Source organism: Pelodiscus sinensis, chromosome 11, assembly GCF_052426305.1.
Source record: "Pelodiscus sinensis isolate ZL-2025 chromosome 11, ASM5242630v1, whole genome shotgun sequence".
Taxonomy (NCBI): Eukaryota; Metazoa; Chordata; order Testudines; family Trionychidae; genus Pelodiscus; species Pelodiscus sinensis.
In genome coordinates this window covers 53,183,687-53,203,070 of record NC_143062.1, presented here as the reverse complement: position 1 = coordinate 53,203,070, position 19,384 = coordinate 53,183,687, and the positions used below count along the sequence as shown (strand labels likewise).

Below are 19,384 nucleotides of genomic sequence, written 5' to 3'. Positions count from 1 at the left end.
TCAAACTGGGAGATGTGCTACAGCTTCAGCCTTCTTTGAAATATTGTTCTTACCAAGGAGCAGCAAGCACTGAAGGATTTGGATATTAGTGCTCTCTTATTAAATCTTTGCCAGCTCATCAGCTATGAAGCAAAGAGGAAGCACTTTAGTAATTGTCCTCTGGCAAGGATAGGATGCATCAAAAGTCATCTGCAATTTGCACCCAGAATCTGCTGATATGTCATGGAAACTCTGAGCTCCTCTGCAGGAAATCTATTGTTTAGCAATTGTGAATTTCCTTTCTTAATGCCAAAAGGATTGCTGAAGGGAAGCACTGTGCTTTTATGGCAGAGGCTTTCAGCTTCAAGGTCTAATGTAGTCTCCATTGCTTAAAAACTCTAAATCAGCTTTGTTCCAATCTGTAGGAACTACTAATAGGAAGTGGAACCCAAAAGGCAGACAGGGCTTGTTTTAGAAAAGAAACCTCCTCCCTTGCAGCAGGCTGGGGCAGAATAGTGGAAAGAAAACCCCACCTCTAAGAGGGTTAGCCAGGAGACACTCAAGAAGACAAAACTTTGCCAGTCCATCAACTATCAAAAAAGGCAAGGGAGAGTAAAATTTGACTCCAGTAGGCCTGGAGTAGTGTTCTGGGTCACCTTCAGAATCTTAGCAGTTGGGGTGACAGGATCTGCGTTTCTCACAGTGACATTGTCCCTGGATCTTGCTAGTGTGTAGATACACTGCATCTTGTGTTATGTTTGGCAGATGCATTTAGCCTTATAGCAAGTATGTGATGAGTGTTTAAATTAACCAGAAGCACTTTGGTGTATCTGTTAGCTGGGACAGTACAGCTGTCAGTGGAGTTCTGTAGCAGGCTAAGTAGCCTGGTCTGCACCTAAGATTTAAGCCATCTGAACTACATCGCTCCGGTTATGAGAAATTTGCACCTGTAAGAAGTCATCACCACTGCTCCAGAATAGACACTGCTAGGTTGATCAAAAAGTTTCTCCTTTGACTTATCTACCACTTCGGTAGGGAGTGGATTTATTATGGCAACATACAAATCCCTTCTATTGTTTTGTAGCTGAACTGTGGTGCTATAGGACTTGTGTAGACATTGAATGTGGTGATTTTAGGCCACTGTAGCAGTCTGCATTCAAGATTGTATGAGCCCATTATTACTTGTGGATTTTGATATCTTTGACATTGCATAACTTTTGAAGATGCTTTTGAATGCCTGTAGTCTTACTGTGCATTTTTTAATATAAAGATCTTTCAGCTCAGCCTCATTTGCAGTATCTGTTCTTAGTGTTAGAGTAACTCAAAGTAAGATTAAGATCTGTTTTCCTTTTTGCCATATCTTTTAAACAGTTTGTTTGAATAACTTCAATTCTGGTTGAAAACATTTTAAAAATGTCTACTGTCCAGAGACCATGCATGCTTGAGTTGAAGCTTGAAATGACATTTAGGAAATAGTGCTTGGGTATTCCGAAATAGAGCTTCCACACTGATAGGACGCTGAATCGCATAGAAGGCCACCTGAACCACTTCAGGTAGGGCATCAGGTCAGCAGTGACTTCCTGGAGCTGCTGCCTGAGGCTCCTGCTTAAAGACACATCCCCACTGCAGCCATGTCTCAGGTTCTTCACCTTTGCCTACCTCTCTGAGGGACAGCAAAGCATATTCCCTGTGAGTTTGGTTGCCCTGTTGGACACCATAGAACTCTCAGCTATGGAGCCATAGCTGCTTCTGGGCACGCAACAGCCCCTGACTGTCTTGCAGCAGTTTGTGCAGGCTGCCCTCCTAGCCCTGCAGGAATGCAACCCCAGCTCATTGAGGAGACCTCACCATCTGTTTGGGAGCACAGCTCTTCCAGCTGCACCCCATTGTGCTCTGCCACTTCCGGCGGCTGGACACCGGTTCCAGGTGGTGGGACCGGCTCATCATGGAACAGCGGGACAACCAGCAGGGGCTCCAGAATTTTCAAATGAGGAAGGAGACCTTTCTGGAGCTCTGTGCCTGGCTTGCCCCCCCTCCCTTACGAAACAGGACACCCACATGCGGACCCGCCAGCCCCCTGGAGAAGCAGGTCACCATTGCTGTGTGGAAGCTTGCCACACTGGTCAGCTACCAATCAGTCGGGAACCAGTTTGGCATGGGGAAGTCTGTTGGGGCCCTCATCATACAGGTATGGTGCTCTCATGCTTAAGTCCTAGGTGTGTGTGAAGTGCTGGAATGGGGAACCCTTGGAAAAGGGGGGGAGAGTTTAGAGTGGGGGAAGACCCCTTCCCCGGGCGGTTCTCCCATCACGCGCGCCCTCACACAGCCCTGTGGGGGGGGCTACATAGAGGGTGGCTCCTGGTGTGGGGGAAGGGGAGGCTCGGTAACCTCCCAAGGGGTGTGGCACCCCTGTGATTCTGTTTGTCTCCTGCAGGTTGGCGAGGGCCAACACACTCCTGCTGCGAAGGGTCATCCACCTCGGCGACGTGGACCCCATCGTCGCTGGCTTGGCTGCCATGGGCTTCCCCAGCCGGACGGGGTTATTGACAGCACCCACATCCTCATCTGGGCCCCCAACCACTGGGCATCTCTCTGCATAAATGAGCAAGATCTACTTCTCCATGTCCTGCAAGCCCTGATCAACCACCATGGGCAGCTCACCCACGATTTGTTGGGTGGTCAAGGAAGGCGCACGATGCCCACGTGTTCCGCAATTGCAGCCCATTTCACAAGATGGGGGTTGGGACTTTCTTCCCTGAGTGTGCCCTCAGGGTCGGGGACGTGGACATGCCACTGTGCGTTGTGGGGTGACGTGGCCTGCGCCGGACGCCTTGACCCCAGCAAGGAACGCTGTAATGCCAGACTCAGCAGGGCCTGCGTGCAAGTGGAGGGGGCCTTCAGGTGTCTCAAGGCCCATTTCTGATGCTTCCTCACCTGGCTGGATGTAGGGGAGCAGAACACCCCCCAAGCGGTGGCTGCGTGTTACGTGCTCCACAGCCTGTGAGCAGAAGGGTGGGGAGCAGAGGCTGGCCGGGAGGGCAGGGCCTCTGAACAGCTGTGCATGGCTGCTGTCTGGCAGGCCCATCAGGGGCCGTGCGTATCTGGGAGGCCCTGAGGGAGAGTTTCTCACAAGGCCCCAGTAACACTCTTTCCATGGCCTCCCCACTAGGGGCCTGTGCCTTGCCCCTCTCTGCCTTTCCTCCCTTCCCTCCTCTACCCTCTCTCCAGCAGAGACAATAAAATAATTTTTTTCAGAAACAAAAAGAAGTTGTTGGTCGCTTATTTGGGGTAGAAGTAACTGGGGAGGGACCGGGGAAAGAACCTGCAAGAGGGGAGGGGGAGGAGGGAACTGGAAGAGGCCCGGGGCTGGGAGTGGCGCCTGGCTTGGATGGTTCTTCTACCTTATGTGTGGGGACCTCAGCAACCACGGGAGGAGAACAGGGGGGCTAGGGGCCGAAGCCGGAGCAGGGGCTGGCACGGGAGATGGGACTGGGGCAGGAGTGGGAGCTGGTTCCATGCCAGCAAGGAGAGACTAGACGGCTGTGCACGTGATGTGTCCCTGCTGCAGCAGCTGCCTCCAGGTCTCTCTCCGCAACTGCATGTCTTCCTGGAGCCTCTGGTCCAGCGCCTCATGCAGGGCCTGGAGCTCAGAGACGTGTTCCCGTGTCCATTCTTCCCGCGTTCTCCAGCACCTGCGGGTTCCTCCATGTCGGGCAGCTGTGCTGGACCGTGTTGCCCGCCCGGCCCCCCCCCCCCCCGTCTGCAGCTAGTCTTAGCTGGGGAGGATAAAGAGAAATGGGCAGCCCTTGAAGCCTTGCCCTCATCTGAGACACAAGACCGACAGGTCTCGGCTCAAATTAAGGTGAGCAAGGCCATGCGTGTCCTAGGCAGCAGGCCCTTTCTTAGAGGCCCAGATATCCCCAGAGGACCAGGCTTCCCCCACATGCACACATCCTAGGGACAAGCAGGCATGGGAAGTTGCTGCCCTCACTGAGAGAGCGTGGCTGGGAGGGGGGGGGGCCCAGTGCCCCACACGTGCCGGGTCAGGCAGTGGTGACATCCCAAGGGGAGAGGACTTGTATCCTTGGCTGCTTGGAGAGAGTGGGTGTGAGCAGCAGATGCACCCGCAGGTGGCAGCACTGTCCCTGGCAGTGGGTGCTGCCTCCAGTATGCAGGCATGCCCGTGTGCTGTGTGGCACTCCTGTGTGTGCCGGGGTGGGAAAGGCATGTCCCCAGCCTCTGTCCAGTGGTGGGAGGGTGTCTGAAGTGTGGCCAGATCCCCAGACCCTGTGAGCAGGAGCCCAGGGGTGCTCTGGGGTAGCCTCTTGGGGGTGTGTGGCCCACGCTGGTGCTGCATGTGCATGGACTGCAGCGCGATCCCCAGGCTGAGAAAGCCGAGTGAGGAGTGGGTCCCAGCCCCGCGCCGCTTGTCATAGTGTGGGTAGTATTACATCTACTCTCTGCTGTGTTGTGCGCTGTGTGTGTGCGTGCGTGTACCTGTCTTCCCTGGCCACTGCAGCGCTCTCTGCATGAGAGCACGACTCACTCCAGATGTGTATTGGGCCCAGACACAGGAAATCCCAACTCCTGCCCAAGAGGGGAGACAAAGGATAGGCAGGGCTGACTCCAGGCTGGGGGGTAGGGCCTGTGGGAAGAGCCAGTCTCATCTGGGTTAGGATGAGGGAAGGATCTGGGAGCAGGAGAAGGGCCCAGGTCCCTGGGAGGAACAAGGCTGTCTGCTCTTGGGACCTTTGTTAACATCCGTCCTATGCTACGCTGTGTCCCTGTGAACCAATACACCTTCTGCTCTACCTGCTGGCCTAGCGTCACATCTGACTGAATGGGGGTGCAGGGTCGGAGATGCCCAACACTCCATGACGCCACCCGCTACCTCGTCAGTGTAAGGTAACTCCGATCACTCACTGATGTTCCCTCCCCGGCCTCAAAGGATGACTGGGACACGTCCAGGCTATGGGGTACCGGCTCCAACATCACCAAGGTGACAGTGCTGGCTGCATCAGGGTCGTCGTCCTCCTCTGCATCACTGTGTCTGCCCCATGGGTGGGCAACAACAGGTGTCGCCAGCTCCAAGTCAACCGCCATAGGTGGGAAAGGGGCTGCTGCCCCTCAGGATGCGGAGCAGGTCTTGGTAATAGGGGCAGGAGTGCGGTTCTGCCCCGGAGCGGAAGCTGCACTCCCTCACCCTGGAGTAGGCCTGGCGGAGCTCCTTCACTTTGATCTGGACCTGCTCCTGGTTCTGGATGTGGCCAGACTGTTGGCCATGCAGCTGTGGATATCAGCCTTGCACCGTCTGGAGCGGAGATCCTGGAGATTTTCGTCCTTGCTCAGTGAGGGCCGGGATCTTTGCCCTAGACCAGGACGGCACATGCCTCTTTTGCCACCTGGCAGGTACCTGGGAGCCATGAGACTGCTCCCTGGCAGCAGGGGGGAGCTCTTGGGGGGCTCAATGATGTTCTGTGGCAGCAGCAGAGTGGCTGGAGGCTGAGAGGGCCAGCATCCTGCTACAAGCTCTTTCCCCTGTGGCTGCAGCTTTAAGGGCTGCAGGGGAAGAGGAATTATGGGGTCCTGAGGGGTGTGGTTGGGTTGGCCAGCAGAGCAACTGTGGGATTTCCTGGGGGCCCCTTATTTCGAAATAACTCTCTGCGATTTCCAAATAGGGGTGTTTCCTCATGGAATGAAGTTTATGGATTTCGGATTAAGCTGTCCGTTATTTAAAAATAACGCAATTGCTGTGTAGACACTCGCTTTGTTGTTTCGAAATAACGGTGCGGTGCAGTGCAGACGCACCCCATGTGGCGGTTTTAGTCGTGGAGGTTCACAATGAAACCTTCAGTAGAAAGTGAGATGGAATCTTAACTTTAGAGTGGCTACCACTGCTCCATAATGATCACAGTGTTGTGTTGCTGTGGTTCCTGTGCTGTGCCTGTGTATGGTTTCCTGATTTCTAGAGTGGGGCTGAAGCTACCAGTCGGGGTGGAGCTCCTGTACAAGTGCAAGAAAATAGATTACAGAGAGATCAAGAGTTTGGATTTTTGAGACTTTGAACACAGCTCAGTTTCTTGCACTTTCAAGTGAATTGCAAAGTGAACTCCAGTATTACAGAAGGAATTAATTTTTAATTGGTCTTTTGTCATCCTCTCCCTTCCTGCCACGGGATCCCTTTCTCTTTCTCTGAAATGGATTCTTGCTGCATTGCATCCAGTGGGGAAGGGGTTGGGAGGGGGGAAGCCAGGCTGCGGGTTGCCATGTTTGGATTGGCTCAGGAGTGGTCTGATCAGAGATCCTTGGCTGTCTTGCCATCTGCACGGGCTGTGAATACTTTTTGCTGGCGTAGACCTTGTTCCTCAGGATTACGTCATCTCTGGGAAAATGGCCAGGTCCGGAGCCCTAGTACAGATTTTCTGAAACATATGAGGTTTGTTCTGTCTCTGAAGTATCTGTTCTTCCTGTCTCTCCTTTCCATGGGATTCCTGAAACAAACTGGTTCTGAGAGCCTCTCAGTAAATCAGTTTCCCTTTCTCAGCTGCTTCCTGTATACCTGGCTGATGCAATGTCTGCTCTGAAATCCCTGTTGGACCCATGCTAGAGCTGTTGTGTTAGCCCTTCCTGGGAGTGGCCAGGCAGCCAGCGGATTGTCACACAGCTGTGTAAAGGACATGGAGCCAGACTTTACATGGGGAGTTCTCCCCACAATCAATGGGAGGACTGGTGATTATAGGCCTTTCCTGGCAAGTTATGCTCATGGGGGGCCTTCCCCCGTCACAGCTTGGGGAGAGTGCTGTGTGGCAGTGAATTCTGGGGATTCTAGTTCTGTGTTCAGTGATTCCCCATGACTTCCTGTCAGGGTGGATTCGATTCAAATCAGATGGATAGAAATCCCTAGGCAGGAGCATTTTTTCACAACTCAGAGACCAGAGGGAGGTTTTGTGGTTAGAAGGTACACGGTACAGTGGTTTACTTTTCAGATAAGTTTTGCAGCTAGATCAGAGGATGAATGCTTGCTTGGTATTTCATTTACCAAAGGTAATTAGAGCAGATATTTATGAAATCACTGGGAGGTGAGCTATCTCCAGTTCATCAGGTTAATTAATCCGTAGGGAGGATTTTCTTTCCATGCTGTGTTAGGAGAACATCGCCAGACAGATATTTTAACTAAAACAGCAAAGTTCTGTAGTCTGAATTTTATCTTCAACCGCAAACATATTTTAACAAAATAAGTATATGAATTTTTGAATGTAGTTAAACATCCAAGTTTTTAAACATCAGGTTTGTTTTTATTAAAATTGTTTAACTAAAATAGTTAAATGAAATTTAAAACAAATTAAAATGTCATCTAGGTCAACATTATAAACTTACAGTATTGGCTTCTGCAGCCAACTCTCTCCTCACCTTCATTTTCCTGTTTGGTCATAATTTGGAAAAGAAAAGCAAGTTTTACTGCTTCCTTGGGCCCAGACAGTTTATCAATTTGAAATTAATTCGTTCACAGGAAGAAAATATTATTTCGATACTGACAGAAGAAGCTACTGCTGTTAGGTGAGATTATCACTTCAACAATCTCTGAATCCAAGTGCTTAAGTGGCTTCCACCAGTTCCTTCTGTGACTTTCTTTAAAACATCATCAGCAAAGATATTTTGAGAATGGTTCACCCTTCGCTCTGACGTTTATTTTAGTTGGCATTAGGGAGGGATGATTGCTGGATGCCTGTGTTGTAGCCAACTCCTCTTCTTCAGCAGTTAAGGTTTGACCCTGGCACTGAATATTGAGACTATTTGCAGGAAAATAAGCTAAAGATAGCACTTGTCTCATTCGGTTTTTAGCGTTTGTAATTTAACTCCGTCGTTGCGTATTTCTCTCTCAAGATCTCACTTAGTTCCTTCCAAATTTCAACAGCACCACCAGTAAAACAGTGATTTTCCTGCATTTTGTTCAAGGCTACAGAAATAGGGGGTCAGGACAGTCAGCTTCTCTGGCATTCATTGATTCATGCCCGAATTTTCTAAGATCAGATTGAATCCCAGCCTGGCCACTGCCCTTTTATTGCACCATTTTGCTTCCATCTCGCAGGCTTCACAGGATTTTCATTGAAAGCCCTTCACTTTGGTGGCCCCACAACACTGTCATTTTCAAGAGGCCCTAATTCTTTTGTCTGGATGCTGCTTTCATTTTGGGTTTGTCAGAGCCACAAATCTTCGCCAACCGTGCCAGTGTAAACCTCTGGCGTTGTCTGCACTTCGGCAGTTCAAGTGCCAGTGCGACCACGACAAGAGTGCTGGGAGAGACTCCCTGCACCGGGAGTAACCCACCTCCCCATGGGGCAGCGCTGACAGTACTGGCCGCTTTGGGGCTCTAGAGAGCTGTAACTTGCTGCAGTCAGAGTGCCAGGCAGGGTGTTTTTTCACAGCCCGAGCCAGAAAGTTACAGCACCGTGAAGTGCCAGTGTGGACTTAGCCTCTATGTGAACATTCTTATTTGAGTGCAAGAGGGGCAGTTACAGATATTTGTGTCGCTTAAATCCCTCCCCGCATGTCAAAGCTAACCTGAAACAGGCACTCTCTTCTATGGGAATAAGTGTGTCATGTCTTCACTTTATGCCTATAACTTTCCTGTGGAGACAAACCTCTTCAGATTTAACCTTTAATTTAGTCTGAGTCTTACTAACATCTGATGGGGGGGGGGGGGGCTGTGCTTAGGGGACATCCACATCAAGAAGGAGGATTCCCTTTGCAAATCATTCACAAAATGGACTCCGGTGGTGAAGGCTCTTGATCTAAAGCAGCACTGCTCAAAAAGGCCATGCAGCCTGCCTGGCCACTGAGCCCATATTGGATCAGGGAGCACCCTCCAGTTCTGAGAGAGCTGCCAGTTCATGTTCTGAAGCTTGGGCTGCTGCAAAGAGGTGGAGACATCGGTCCCTGTCAGGTGTGCCAAGGAAGAGGTCATAAGACTGATCAAGGTCGCTCCGTCTTGTGCGGGGACTCGTCTGCTTCCTCCAGGAGGTGTGCAGGCTGGCACAGTGTGAATGCCTGTGTGCAGGATGGAGCAGTGGTGGTGCATAAGGAAGTTAGAGACCCTATTCCACCGACTCTGGGTTCTGGTCCCAGCGCATTTGTTGAGTCCCGTGCCAGGGAGGGTGGTGATTGAGCTAGTGGTATATAAGGCGACATTGGACCTCCTCTGCCTTTCTGTTCTGCCCTCTCCCTTGGTTCAGGACTTCGCAAAGGCCGTGTTGGTGGGGCAGGCTGCTGAATCTGGTCTGTCGGCTCTGATCCCTGGTATTTCTATTTGCAGACTGTGAAAGTGAGTACAATGCTGAGGTTGGCACAACTCCTCTGGCACCCGTGCTGTTGGCATTGCCGGTGTTCCGGTGGCAGCACTCTTCTCTGCTGTCAGTCACCCTGCCACCATTCCAGCTCTCCTCGTCAGACTGGTGCAGTCTGTGCTGCACATCATGGATGCTTTGGCCAGACCATGGCGGTGACCATGAGAGGGGTGTCCAGACTGCAGAATTTGGAAAGTCTGAGAGAGTAAATAAGGAAGTGTGTGTTATCCCTTTGCATACTAGAAATGAGAGAGACAGGCGGCAGGTGTAAAATAAACAAAGGAAGGACTTCACACTAGGCACCGTCATCAGTCTATGAAACGTGCTGCTAGGGGATACTTTGAAGGCCAAAAGTATAACAGGGTTTGGAAAAGGACAAGATAAGTTCATGGAGGGTAGGTCCAGCAGTGGCTATTAGTTGGGTGGGCGGGGATGCAACTGCATGCTCTGCATGTTGCTAGACTCTGTATGCCAGAAGCTGCAAGTAGATGATGGGATGATCACATGATTAACCACCACACTGGGTCAGACCAGTGTCCTGTCTGCTGACAGTGGCCAATGCCAGGTGCCCAGAGTGAATGAACAGAAAAGAGAATCAAGTGATCCCTCTCCTGTTGCCCAATCCCATCCTAGTCATTGGTAGACTTGTCCTCCATGAATTAATCTAGCTCTTTTGTGAACCCTGTTATAATCTTGGCCTTCACAACGCGCTCTGGCAAGGAGTTCCACAGCTTGAATGTGTGCTGAGTGAAGAAAAATTTCCTTTTTGTTTTAAACCTGTTAGCTACTAATTTTATTTGGTAACATCTACTTCTTATGTTTTGGAAACAAGTAAATAACTTTTCCTTACTCACTTTCTCCACACCAGTCGTGTTTATATAGACCTCTATCACATCCCCCTTAGTGTCTCCTCTTTTTATTAATATTTTTTCGTATGGCAGCCTTTCCAGACCTTAATAATTTTTGTTGCCCCTTTCTGAACTTTTTCCAATGCGAAGACATAGTTTTTGAGAAGAGGCGACCACATGTATACGCAGTATTGCAGATGTGGGTGTACCATGGTTTTATACAAAGGCAGCAAGGTGTTCTCTTTCTTATTCTCTTTCCCATTTTTAATGATTCGTAACATTCTTTTTGCTATTTTGACTGTAGCTACACACTGAGTGGATGTTTTCAGAGAACTATCTCCAGAGACTCCCAAGATCTAACTATCTCCAGAGACTCCCAAGATCTCTCTCTTGAGTGGCAATAGCAAATTTAAACCCCATTTTGTATGTCTAATAGGGATATTAAGAGGCGGGTAATTCACTAATCATGTAGTCTGTATGCTCCTTGAGTCAGGGAGGTCCTCTTTTTGTTGTGCAAAGTACCTAATACAGTGAGACCCTGGGGTCTTACATTCCCTGTTAGCCATGTGGCCATGCAGCAACCTATTTAGTGCCATTCAGGTGCTTAGGGAATCAGCAGCTGGCGGGTGGGTTGCCTCTCCACCAGCCCCAGCACAACCCTGGTGCGGACCTGCCATGGTCTGGGGCGGAGTGGTTATCCCAGCTCTGCAGCTGTTGCAGCAGAGAGAGGCACCTCTCTCTGCCATAGCCCTGGGGCAGTCTGTGCCCCAGAATCCCTCATCCCCAGCCCCACCATAGAGACCGAACCCCTGGCTAAAGTCCCCACAACTCCAACCCTCTACTGCAGTCCTGAGCCTCTCATCCCCAGCCTCACCCAGAGCTCGAACCCCTCATCCACCCCAACCCCGAGCTCCCTCCTGCATTCCAAACCCTCAGTCCTGCCCTGCCACAAGAATTTTGTTGGGTGCACCAATATGGAGGTGACGTGTCACCTACCTCCTCCATATTGATGCCCATAACGAAATTCATTCTAGATGTGTGTGGGGAAAAATTAGCGGGAACACTGATTGGCGTCCCCAATTACCACAATACAAATACAGGAAGTAAAAGCACAGTGGTAAAACGTTGCCTTGTCGGATTTAGGGCTTCCAGTGGTGGATCTATAGGGTTGGGAAACTGAGGTACAGGGGGAGCCAATGTAGGATGAGCCTAGTAGACAGGTTACTTGTGACTCTCTAAGCAAGCTGTCACGTACCGACATGTCTAGTCACCCGCAAGGGCTCCCCCCAGTGGGGGTCGCCTTCTCCTTCCTGTCGCAATAGCTGAACTGGCCCTTATTGGCGCCGTCTGGGACGGAGGGGGACTTGGGCCCTCCCTCTCTCCAGGTCCCAACCCAGGACCCTAAGGGTAGGCGTTGTGGATGCGCTGACCGACCGGGGGGGCTACGGCCGCAAATCACCGGTCCCCGGGGTCTCCCTGGCCCCGTCCTGGGCTGTTTCCTCCGTCTCGGTTGTCACTGTCTATACTCCATCGTCCGGCGGGGGTGCTCAACTCCTCCTGCCATATCGGTCCTGTGTCGCCGCCTCCAGTGCCCCGTCGGGTCTAGCCCGGTCCCGGCGGACCTCCGCTGGCTCGCCCCGGCTCTCCTGCGTTGTCCTCCTCCCCCTCGCTCCCGGTCGGGAGCCATCTTTTCAAGCCGGCGCCCCTTGACAGGGACACTGGTGCCTGCGCGTTGGGCCGTCAGTCCCTCCCCTGGGCGGCCCGCCGGGCAAACGACAGTGCCTGCGCCGGCGGCTGCTGCCGAACAGGCTCGGCAGAGCCACTGGAGCTAGCTTCCGCGGTCCCTGCCGCCCCGTCACACAAGAAGTGTTCTAAGCCTTGCCTTGACTTGAATTTAAATTGTTAGTGCTACGTAACACATCCTGTGCTTCAACTAGCTGAGCGCATTTTAAAGTCTAAAGTTATAGATGTTAGAAATCCTTATGGCCTCTGTTTGAAGCAGAGCTTTCTCTTAACTTGTGGTTTGTGTGCTCAGTGAAGAGCATTGCAAAGCTACTTGTGAGAGGAGTGAATCTTAAAAAGGACAGTTGTCGGTGTGGGTCTTCACTGAGCAAGGCTTGTCTGGTGGTGGGAAGCTGGGGTCTTCATATCAGTATGGCTGGTTAAAGAGACTAGTCAGTGGGCTCCAACCTTTTTACACCAAAGATCACTTTTTAAATGTCAGGGCAAGCCAAGATCTACCCCACCCCTTCCTTGAGGCCCTGCCTTCTCCATTTCCCTTTTCTCCATCACTGGCTGTCCCCAGCCCTTACTCACTCTCACTGGGTTGAGACAGGAGGTGCAGACTCTGGGGGAGGGGAATGAGGGATTTGGGTGTGGAAAAGGGAGAGAGGCGCAGGAGGGAGGAGGTGGAGAAGGGGATGCTGGCTCGGGACACTATCTTCGTGGACACTTTGAAGCAAACAAGTAACCATATCAGAGAATAAGTGTTCATTTTCGAGTGCTTGTTAACATTGATTCCAATTCAGGTGTACATGCACTGCGTGCACGAATGTTGGAAACTTTTCTGTAGCAGCTCCCATGTAGAGTGGCGCCGCTATATCATCGCATATCTACCATTGCCAACCCTACCCTCCCTCAGTTCCTTCTTACCAGCTGTGGCAATGTTAGCTTAGCTGTAGCTAGCTCTTGCTTATCGAGTGCCTAGTCCTTAGTAAAACCTTAAGACCTTAAAGACTAACAAAACATGTAGATAGTATCATGGACTTTCTGGGCACAATCCACTTCTTCAGATGACTAGAGCATTAAAAGTCCAGATCCAACAATAAATAAGGGAAGGGAAGGGGGACAGAGTTAGGGGTGGGGGGGGGGGGGATAGTGAATTACATTGTTCACATGAAAATAACCATTTGCACCTCTAAGTACCCATTGTTTGGTTGGTTAAGTCATTAGGATGTGGAAGGTCGTGTGCCAGCCAGCTAATGTCTTTATTCATTCCTCTCTGATAGGAATCAACCTTGTAAATGAAGTTGCATTCCAATCCTTCCCTAATAGTAGCTCTCGTTTTCCTAATCTTCAACTTTGTTACTCATACTCATAGACTTTAAGGTCAGAAGGGACCATTATGATCATCTAGTCTGACCCCCTGCACAGTGCAGGCCACAGAATCTCACCCAGAATCTCTTTTTCTTTTTCTGTTTCTCGTGATAATGATCTTCAAGCAAATAAAAGAACAGCAGGCGACCTCCCAAATGTTTAGCCCACACCAGGGGCGCCGGGCATGCCTTACAACCCAAGCTTTAAAGGGTGTGCAGCTTGCAAACACCGGATGCCCAACAGCCCTACACAACGTGTGCCTTTGCTGTTAGGGTGAAGAACATCATACTGAGAAGTTTCAAGCCCTGCACCAGAAAGGACAGGGAGCATAGGCTCCAACAGCTCCCGATGGAGGTGGGGTTAAAACTCACTCAGACCGAAAAATTGGTCCGCGGAGCCAGCTCGGTGCACAGTGTCCCAGCCTCTGAGAGAGACACGGCACAGAAGCGGCATGTGGCTAAAGACTTGCAGCACTGGGGATCCCCGGCAGTGAAAATGACGGTACTGAGGCATAAATCTACCTTGCCTGCACTGTGGGCTAGGAGAGAGGACAGAGGCTAGTTCCCCCCCCCAGGCCCTGATCCTTCCTTGTCACAGGTGTTACCTCAGGTTTACAGTAGCGGGAGAGCACTACCCGTTTGCTGTTCTGCCGCTTGGCATTTCCTCAGCCCTGCAGGTGTTTACCAAATATATAGCCATGGTAGCAGCCTTCCTTTTAAAGAGGGGAGTACAGGTGGGCTGATAAAGGCCCGCTCCAGGCCTCAACTCAGAGACCCCGCCCTAGAGGTCTTCGAAGCACTGGGTATCCTCCTCAACAGGGAAGAGTTGGTGTTGACCCCAGAGGATAGAGTTTATGGGGCAACCTTGGACTCAATGCAAGGGAAAGCTCTGCTACCAGAATCCAGCGCCTAGAGCATTTTTGTTGTGCCGGTACTGCCCGGTACGCAGTACCGGCACCTCCAGGCGCAGTACCGGCACCTCCAGGCGCAGTACCGGCACCTCCAGGCGCAGTACCGGCAGTCTGGAACCTCAAGTCAGAGCTTTCCTGGAAAGAACGGAGTGAACCTGAACCTCTGTACACAAATGTCCGACAGTTGGCTGGGTCGTGTGTCTTAAAGGGGCCGTGTCTCTTAAAAGGGCAATGCTGGCCCCACACCTTTTTTTTCCCCTCAACTTTACTGACATCTTTTTTCTTTTTCTTTTTCTTTTTTTTAAACAAAAAAAGCACTAGTTGTATCCATTCCCCAGAAGGTGTTGGAGTCCCTCAGGTGGTGGCTAAATCCACAACCTGACAGAGGGCGTTAACTCAAATTTAAATTTAAGTGTAAGAAAAATTGAGATGCATAGGCCATTCAAAACTCTAAAGTAACATACTTTGGAAGAATAAAATGACAGAGAATGTATGTGCATTTCAGGAAGTGTCAAGTAGTAACAGTATTATCAGTATGTGCTGGGAGGTGAGTGTGAATGGGTCAGATAGTGTCTGAGTTTGTGTGTGTGCTGGCTGCTGCTGGATAAGTTTGAGATTCACCATGCGCTGTTTCTTTAAGACACTCACCGAACGCTCGCCTGCTCTGTTGTCTGCCCTCCCCCTGCTTTGTGGAGGGGGAGCATGTGTCAGGAAAGAGGGAGATTGTGAACTGGCTGCTGGGAAAATCCCAAACAATGCACTGCCTTTTTAAGAGAGGTTCTCGGTCAATTGCCATTCATAGCTCCGATAGACCTACCTCAGACTGCGGCAGCTGTCTGCTCTGTGGAGGAGGGTATTCTTGCCAGTACTGCTTGGATAAATGGACTGTAAGGTGGATAGAAAGCAGGCTCAACAGCTTCTCATGAGCAACTCCTTACACAGAAATGTGCTCACTCCTATTGCTGGGGGCAGCAGAAGAGGTTCCTCAGGAACAAAAGGGCTGAAGTTCTGCATGGTTGCTTTGGCCTCCATTGACCCCTCCTGGGATCTGGGGGCCTGGCATGCTGCCCTTGACTTGAAGGACACGTACTTTCACATAGCGATAACTCCATCCCACAGAAAATACCTCAGGTTTGTGGTGAACAGCGCTCATTGCTAGTTCAGTCCTCCTGTTTGGCACTTGGAGTGTTCACAAAGTGCATGTCAGTCATGGCTGCGTTCCTGCACAGGCAGCAGGTACCGGGGTTCCCATAACGCGACAACTGGCCAATCAAGGGCCAATCCAGGACTCAAGTGAAAATGCAAATCACTTTCATGAAAGTGTCTTTCAATTAACTGAACCTTTTGCAGAAATGAGAAGAAATCAACACTGTCCCTAGTTCAGAGGCTAGAGATTGTAGGTTCAATGCTGGACTTGACACAGGCCAGGGCATTTCTCCCAGAAGTGAGATTTCAAGCCTTGGGAGACCTCATTCAGGGACTTAGGTAGTTCCCCACCACCACAGCAAGGAACTGCTAGGACACATGGCTGCTTGTACCTACATAGTTCAGCCATAGTTCAGACAGACTTCAGCCTATTGGCCAGTGTCCGCCGGTACTCCATTCCCTCCAATGGCAGTTTGACCGACAGGTAGTGTGTGGCAGGGTTCCCTTCACCAGCCCTCAGCCATCTCTCTTGCTAGTGTTGGGTGCTTGAGCCTCGAGCTGGGGGCCACCTGTGGGTGATCTTGGACCATAAGGTCTCTTTGCCACACAATAGGAATTGCTCCTTCCTGAATCTCAGCCTGGGCTCCATAGTGGACTTGTTCCTCCTCCCATGGGGAGGCTATCTCCTGTGTGTATTTCCATCCTTCCTGCTTGTTCACAGGATGCTTCTCAAGATATGGAAGGAAGGAGCTTCAGAGATCTGGCTCCTCCGGCCCTGAAACTCATCACTGTGGGAAATATCTGTGGAAGCTCCAGTCACTCTGTCACTGTTCCCGGCCTTAATGACACAGGATCTTGGCTGTCTCCAGTGCCTGAACCTCTAGTTGCTGCACTTCGCAGTGTGGAAGCTCCATGGCTGAACTAGGGATGTAAGCGACAAGTCCATCTTCCTGATAAGTGTAGGGTTATTGGGTAGTCGAGTCACTGCTTGACGAGTTGCTTCCTCCCTCCCCTCCCACTGCCTCTGGCAGGAGCACGTGCTGGGGGAGCCAGCTTAAAAGCCAGTTCCCCCACAGCACCATCTCAGGGGGTTAGGGGAGGTGGAGTACAGCCGGTGGAAATGGTGCGAGCAGGGACTGAAGCAGTCCCTGCTTATACCAGGTCCCGTCTGCTGAGCCCCTCTGCCTTTAGGTTGAGCAGTTGCGACCTGGCGTGAACAGCAACTGTTTGAGTTCCTGGCCAGCTCTTACTACATTTACTACAGCGATGAATTCCTCAGACTTAGTGAGTGCCTGCAGTTCTGCTCCTTCCTGAATCAAAGCTGGGCTGGATTGCAGACATGTTCCTTTCTCTCTGGCAGGACGACACCTTTCTCTGTTTCCACCACTTATCCACAAAATGCTACTTAAAGTTCAGAGGGATGACTTCTTGGTGGTATTGATAGCTCCAGCCTGGCGCTGTCAGCCCTGGAACATGTCTCTCCAGGAGATGTCAGTGGAATTGCTTTGCCTCACGGCTTGGAAGCTCAACAATACCTCTTGGATTGCACTGTCTGCTGCACCTAAAACAGCAAGGGCTTTCTGTGTCAAAAGTCCACTTGGCTGCCATTTCCTCTTTTCACCCAGATGTGGGAGGCGTAACCCAATCGTTAGATGCTTTCTTACGGGACTTGACAGGTTATTCTCTCAGGTAAGACAGCTGATTTCCCTCCTCCCTCCCCCCCTCCCCCCAACGTTAACCTGGTACTTTCCAAACTATTGGGACCACCATTTGAACAACTTGCAACATGCTGTCTGCTCTACCCAGTGCTTTTTTGTGATGGTGCTGCCCGGTACTCAGTACCAGCACCTCCAGACGCAGTACCGGCACCTCCTGTCGGAGCTCAACAACTTTTCCTCTGGAGTACCAGCACCCCCCCCCTTTTTTTTTTTTAATAAACAAACAAACACAAGCACTGGCTCTACCTATCTTGGAAAGTGGCATTCCTGGTAGCAGCAACCTCAGGTAGGAGGGGATCTCAACTGAGGGCCCGCCCTAAAGTCAACGCCTCCTTACGTATTGCTCTATAAGGATCGGGTTCAGCCACATCCAGCTTTTCTCTCGAAAGATATATCCCACTTTCATGTTGATTTGGATATTTTTCTCACAGTTTTCTACTCCAAGCCATGCACACATAGCCAGTAACAAAAATATCATTCTTTGAATGTTGGCCGGGTGTTAGTTTTCTATGTCGAACAGATGAAGCTGTTTCAAAAGTCTACTCAGCTGTTCATCTCAGTAGCAGACAGGCTGAAGGCGTTCCTAGTCTTGCCTCAAAGAATCCCATTGTGGATTATATGATGTATTCAGGCATGCTGCTATTTGGAGAGAGTACCTGCCCCAGTGCGCACACTCCACAAGGGTGCAGGCATCTTCAGCGGCATTCCTGGCCCAGGAAATTTGCAGGTCTGCAACATGGGTCTCAATCCACGTTACTCAGCAGGCAAGGAATGATGCAGCTTTTGACGAGGGGCACCCCAGTCATCAAACCATTGAGTTCCAGTCCTACCTCCAAGTTCTGTCTTGGGAGTCACCTAATTGGAATCAACAGGAACAAGCACTCAAAGAAAAAAATGGTTACCTAACTTTTGTAACTATTCTTTGTGTCACTCATGTTCCTGCCAAGACCTATCCCTTTTTTGGTGCAAAGCCAACAAGAAGGAATTGACGGGGCAACAGGACTTTGTATATGGTGCCGTGAAGGCGCAACTCCTGGGGGCACATGAGCCGACCTGAGAGGTACTGCAAGTGGAAAACCTTCTGGGTACAGCGCGTGTGGTGCAGGCGCACCTGTTGGAATGGACATGAGCAACACATTTTGAATAACCAAAACCAAAGGCATGCAACCATTTTTTTTTTCAGATAATTGAATGTTTGGCGCTAGTGACCAAAAAGAAAAGGGAAAGTGTCTTCACACATCAACTAAAGTATGCTGAACGCTGCTGGGCACATATCCACTGACCTGACCTCTGCCACTGAGAAGGCACATTGCTTGTATCAGGCCCCACAGCAGGGATTTGCATATTTCTAGCTCTGGTTTTCTGGCTGTCTCTACAGCCTAGGTCTTGAGGGTTAATTGCTAAGGAAAGAAAAGCAACACACTTTCTCCCATCGGGCAGCTGACCCACCAGCAAACGTCTGTGGCTACTGTGGGCACATGTATGGTTCCAGAATTGGTCTTCTCAGGCCCATTGGTAAATCTGTGGCAGAGAACAACCTCAGTTCAAGGGGTCTCCAATGACGACGATGATCACTCTATACAACAGAAACCAAAAAGCTCAACACAGTGAGCAGAAAGAGGCACTCAGGTACACTAGGAATCATGGTGCCAGTGCTCAGATCTTCCTGGCTGATAGGATCAGCTCATCTTTTGGGAGCGCATGCTTCTCTTGCTCGATTCCTTCCTGGAGGCTCAAAGAAAAGTAGCAAGAGCCACCATCCTCAGGGTCACAGTCTGTAGGTACGCACTGTTGCAGGGTACTGCGTGCCCCTCCCTCCTTCCCTCCTCTAAAGCTGCCAGTGGTGCATCAGGTGGAACAGCAAGAACTCTGATGGCCAGTAATAGCCATTGAAGTTGATCAGCCTACTTGTCTCAGACCTGGATGGAAGATCTCCCCTTGGAGAAATGACTTTGCTTATGAGCAAAACTGATGAGAATTTGAAGAGAGACGGTCTTCAGTCATTGGGGTTGAACCCTCCTAGCCAGAGGAGGAGACACCCAGTTTTATTGTCTTTTCAGTTTCACATGTGTTATCCTTCATTTGGTCAACCAAATGATGTCAGCCTGTGGAACTTCTTGCCACAGGATGTTGTGAAGACCAGGACTTCAATAGGGTTCAAAAAAGAACTAGATTCATTCATGGAGGTTAGATCCATCAATGGCTATTAGCCAGGATAGGCAGGAATGGAGTCCCTAGACTCTGTTTGTTAGAGGCTGGGAATGGATGACAGGAAAGGGATCACTTGATGATTCCCTGTTCTGTTCACTCCTTCTGGGGCATCTGGTATTGGCCACTGTCAGA

The 19,384-nt window shown here is 50.6% G+C and overlaps 1 protein-coding gene across 3 annotated transcripts in view; it reads left to right on the top strand.

The window, feature by feature from the left end:
* The window catches only part of SETD5 (SET domain containing 5), a 143,516-nt gene that overhangs the window by 26,645 nt on the left and 97,487 nt on the right, over window positions 1–19,384 (top strand). The window contains exon 2 of one of the 3 annotated variants that reach the window (XM_089781345.1): window positions 13,393–13,768. The exons of the other annotated variants lie outside the window; for them this stretch is intronic. The gene's annotated coding sequence lies outside the window, so the exon portion shown is untranslated. The remainder of the gene's footprint in view (window positions 1–13,392; window positions 13,769–19,384) is intronic. 3 annotated transcript variants of the gene reach the window in all.